At 34.0% G+C, this 5,624-nt stretch overlaps 1 pseudogene; it reads left to right on the top strand.

The window, feature by feature from the left end:
- The first annotated feature begins 1,110 nt into the window (after nt 1–1,110).
- On the top strand, nt 1,111–3,791 carry LOC134251484 (uncharacterized; annotated as a pseudogene).
- The last annotated feature ends 1,833 nt before the right edge of the window (nt 3,792–5,624 follow it).

Genomic DNA, 5,624 nt, shown 5'->3' on the forward strand with positions numbered 1-5,624 from the left:
CTTCTCTGCAACCACTAAACCAATTTCAACCAAATTTAGCACAAAGCATCTATGGGTGAAGGGGAACAACAATTATGAATTTTATGATCCCTGCCCCCCTGGGGCCTGGGGGGTGGGGCCAAAACCACTAAAATTAATGCAATCTTTAAAGATCTTCTTCTTTACTCCTGGACATCAAGCAGTCAAACTGTTTGCATGATTGTAATCAGCATTGAGTCCTCTACCAAAATTGTGAAATTCATGACCCTGGGGTCAGGGGTACTTGTGCTAGGGTGGGGCTAAATAAGTATATTGTGAAAATGCATTATTTCTTTTAAAATCTTCTTCTCTGCTCCTGGGTATTAATGAGCAAGAGTGCCTCTACCAAAATTGTGAATTTTATGGCCCCAGGGTCAGGGGTTCTTGTGTTAGGCGGGGCTCTATTGATTATATAGAGAAAATACATGAATTATTTGAAAATCTTCTTCTTTGCTCCTGGGTATTAAATTAAGTAACTAAGTACATAGTTATGATGAGCTAGAGTGCCTTTACCAAAATTGTGAATTTTATGGCCCCAGGGTCAGGGGTTCTTGTGTCAGGGCGGGGCTCTATTGATTATATAGAGAAAATACATTAATTCTTTGAAAATCTTCTTTGCTCCTGGGAATTAAATAAAATAACTAAGTACATAGTTATGATGATTGAGGAAGAGTGCCTCCACCAAATTGTGAATATTATGGCCCCTGGGTCAGGGGTTCTGGTGTTAGGGCGGGGCTCTATTGATTATATAGTGAAAAAACATGAATTCTTTGAAAATCTTCTTCTCTACTCCTAGATTTTATATAAACTAAATAAGTACGTAGTTATGATGTGCAAGAGTGCCTCTACTAAAATTGTGAATATTATGGCCCCAGAGTCAGGGGTTCTGGTGTTAGGGGGAGGGGGCTATATTGATTATACATGTATAGTGAAAAAAACATTAAATCTTTGAATATTTTCTTCTTTGTACCTAGGTTTTAAGCAGATGAACTACCTATATAGTTATGAGCAAGGGCCCTAATCTTCAAGAATTGTACATGTCAAGGCCCCACGGTCAGTTGTACATAGAGGGGAGTGGGAGGGGGGCTGTACTTACATACTGAAAATGAATGGTTTGGAATGTGCTCCTTTGTATTAATCAAATATTTTTGAGAAGCATGAATGCCTTTCCAAAAATTGTACAATGTGCGGCTCTAGGCCTAAGAGTCCAGGGTTCATGTGTGGTAGTTGTACTACTCATTATTGCTGAATATAACTGATTTGTTGAAATGCATTTTTTGTTCCCCTACCCTGCCTATGGGTATTAAGTAACCAAACTAAGGAACTGCTAAGTGTATAGTTATGATGACCAAATTGTAAATGCTATAGCATCTGGCTTAAAACATGGATCAAATTCAGTTACTGGAAAGTTGTTAAATAGTGCTCAGGTGACCTAAAAGGCCCATGGGCCTCTTGTTTTCCCGCCAAACAGTCAAGATGTCAGCAAGTAAGAAAATCAAAGTTGAGGAAAAAACTAGCGTATGCGGTTTTATTCAGAATGTGTCACCGATAAAAACAAGTCGCACTAACAATAGATACTTTAATGCTACGGTACAAGTCCAACGAGATACCTTTAAAAAGGTTGCCTGCTTTGATGTGATGAAGCACTCTACCTTGGTAGAGGCCAGTCACTCGAGAACGCCGCTGAAACTTACAGATGTACAAATAGTACCCAGTCGGTTAGACTCAGCCAAAACAGAAGTTCTAGTCAACTACAAAACTAGAGTTGAAGTATCCAGAGAAATATCATTTTCATACCAGAAATCAACGGAGGATGATCATGACTCGGCAGGAGAAAAGATCAGAACGCTGCAAGAAGTGCAGAACACCGCAAAATTCAACAAGGTATTTGTTTTGTTGTTTTAAAATAATTATCACCCCTCCTCCCATACAAGGATGGGATATTAACTATCCATATTCAAGCCCATAAGAAGCATATTACTTATTAGATCCAGTCGACAGGTTATTTCTACCTACGTAGCTATTAACAGATTAATAGCTACGTTCGTATTTCCACCTACCGTAACAAGACATTGACCAGTGCATGTACATTGTACAACTTTAATGCTAAATTCTTTCCCCTATTACAACTAGATCAAAGTAAATGTTTAATTCCTTCGTAATTATTTATGAAAACATAGTGATATATAATCACACTTTTAAAAATCCATTGAATCTAAGCTATTGACTTCCGTACGTAACATCATATAATTATCACACCGAACTTTTCCAAGTTTATAACTTCAGGCAATCAATCACTTATAATGAAAACAAAATACAAAAGGGTATTTTATGTAATCGAATCTTAATAACACACTTATAGGGTTTGTACAGTCTTACACAGTGTTGATGGTCTGATTCTAACAAATGAATTCATTTTTTTACTTTGTGAATTCAAAGGAGCATAACTCTTGATTCAATATTTCGTCAAAATTAACACTCGTCAATTTCCGTTAACAAAATATCATCAACGTTTACAGTACTCCATAACACTGACCACTGCAGCTAGTGTGCTTAAATTCATTACAGAAACTAGTGCTGCTTACCGCAATAATATGTACAAAAGCCAATCGGTGCCTAATTGTATATAAAAAAGAAAAGCAATATACACTTTATTTTTTAACTCAACATAGAGAAACATATAACATTCAGTCTCGTAAATGCAAAATACGCTGAATATAAGGTATGGTTTCCAAATGTATGAAAAAGCTGAATCGAACGACTCAACTCGCAGACCCTTCAAGCCTTTGATTTACCCATAGTGTTCAGCTTTAACGAAAAGAATTGTTCTGTGTACCAGTATTCGTAATGAAGCATATGAAACATGCGGTTTATTTTAACTTATTAATCATTATGTTTTGATTAGGTTGCTGTTGAAGTAAAGATTCTGTCGGCAAGACCAGTATCAGTACAAATAGTCGGAGAACTTCCAATTCAAAAGCAAGAAGTGATCGTTGGAGATAGCTCTGCAACAATGAAATTAACACTTTGGGATGACATGGTGACGAAGCTAGAAATTGGCAAAAGTTACAGATTGAATCAACTCTCAACCCGTCTGTTCCAAAATGTAAAAACTATTACGGCTACGAAAGCTACAAGCATTGAAAGAATTGATGATTTGGTAAATTGTTTACAGGCACCTGAAGATAATGATCTCATTGAAAAGGAAGGAAAAATAACCCAAGTGGGTTTAGTGATGCACTTTTCGTGTTAAATGTGTAAGGGAAAAGTTGCCCAGCCAGATGATGATTCTAATTCATCAGATACCCATCGTGCAAAATGAAAATGGCGAAAGAAAGTCTACAAAAATCCATGAATGGTACTCTCTGCTTCTCTTATGGAGACCAGAAAGTAAAGCTATAAATTTTCTCCTCAACATTATTTACAATGTGTATTGCTAATCACCTCAGTGTTGATAATGTGGAAAACATTGAAGATTTTCTTCTGTCAAATTCTTTCAGAGTAGCGTACTCAAATGAAACAAAAAATGTGCAAAACATTGTCCATCTTACTAATGTCGCTGGTGTAAACCAATAGCAAGCTTTTTTTGAGTATTTTGACTTCTGTGTCATTTTGGAATGCTGGAAACTGTTATGAAGGATTTATTTAGTACTGTGAATATCAAAAAAAGTATGTTATTGATCATGATATGTAAAGAGATGAAGTAAGAGGTACTAACAACACCTTAAAAATTCCTGGTAAACATTGTTGTGTAGGCTTTGTAGATGGAAGTAGTGTAGCGAAGGTAGATTTACTATGACTATATTTTTTTTTACAAGAATGGAAACTGATAATTTCAGAATTGAAAGATATATTTCTGGGAACATAAATAAAAAATTTGATTAATTGGTGAAATTTAACATGCAGGTTTTGTGCATCTAGTCAGTATTGATTTTGTTTTTCTTGAGCCAGATATTGTGTTTTTTTCTTTTAATGAGCATGGGAAATTGTTAAATATTTTCTACGTTTTATTATTTTTTTTTGTTCATATTTGTTCATGTTGAATGATTTCAGTGATGTCCTTTTTTCCATCTGTTAAAAAACCCTTTCTACACTGCACAATAAAAGTTCCGATTATTAAGTATTTCTCTGCAGTCAGAGTGATCTCTCCTTAGATTTAAAAATTAGAAATACAATATATTTAACTCCATTTGTAATTAATTCAAGTAAAATTTAATAGACCAAGTTAAATCAAGAAGTGATTTCTGTTAACTGATACTATGTTGTCTTTGAACATATTCCCGGGGGCAATGTCCAAAAAAAATTGCACTTGTGTAGAGAGGGTATTAATTCCTATGAAAAAAAAATACATTCTTATTTTCACAAGCATACATTCAGTTGCAACTCAAATTTGGTACTTATTTAGAGATTATATACTATTAAGTTTTGCAATTTGGTACTTATTTGAACAATGTATACTATTAAGTTTTGATCCCTCTTTTGAGAATTTGATGTCTGATTAATACATGTACTATTATTGTCAGAAAATTATCAAATAGGTTTTGTGCATGTTGGAACACCTTTTAATTAAAATTTTTTAAAACCAATTATTGATTCTTTTTATTAGTGCATTTAGATTTGTTTTATAACATATTTGAGCAAACAAAAATGAAAACTTAAAATTTCAGAATGAAAAGTATTACTTCTGTAGTTTAATTATGTTTGTGAAAAATATAATTTGGATGAAGGTCTCATCAAGAGCTGTTAATATGTTTGATACATTATATTCATAATTGAAATGCAACAGCTATCAACACATATTTTTATGGGATACATGTAATTCAGTTTTTGTTGTATTTCCGTATTTTAACAATTTAAAATGATTTATCACTACAATTTGCAAAATGACTTTGTATTCCTTTTCGGAAACAAAATTGTACTTCCACATTTTTATCAACTTCATTAAAATCTATTTGTATTTCATTCCATTTTTAGCTCACCTGAGCCGAAGGCTCAAGTGAGCTTTTCTGATCACATTTTGTCCGGCGTCCGTCTGTCTGTCCGTAAACTTTTCACATTTTCGACTTCTTCTCAAGAACCGCTAGGCCAATTTCAATCAAACTTTGAACAAAGTATCCTTGGGTAAAGGGGATTCAAGTTTGTACAAATGAAGGGCCACCAGCAGTTAATTTTTTATACATTACTCCGGAGGTGAAAACACATGGTTGCACATACAAAGAAGGGACTGTGTTGATTATTCATCAGATTACCCTCCACATTTTGTACAGGTGGTCAAAATAATTTAAAAGGACCAGGAAAAGCATTTTTTAGTGCGAGACTTAAGAATTATTGACTTTTTAGAAAATTCATTAACCAATCAGAGTTTGACCAGTCCTTTTGATTGATTACTTAGTGCGATCTGTTGGTTAAGTTTTCTCTTGAACTTTGTCTGCAAAATGGTATTGCTACAATTTTCAACAAATATGCTAACATTTTCAGTAGATATTGATTGATTAGAGCACATTTGCCTAAAAAGCCTGATATAAATGCTTTGCAAGTTCCTCATAAGATAACAATTTCCTTCAGAAAAAGATTTAAAACTTTCGATTTTATTAAATAAAGTTATT

This window comes from Saccostrea cucullata, unplaced genomic scaffold (genome assembly GCF_032062105.1).
Source record: "Saccostrea cucullata isolate Sc308-1 unplaced genomic scaffold, CSIRO_AGI_Scuc_v1 ctg2168, whole genome shotgun sequence".
Lineage (NCBI taxonomy): Eukaryota > Metazoa > Mollusca > Bivalvia > Ostreida > Ostreidae > Saccostrea > Saccostrea cuccullata.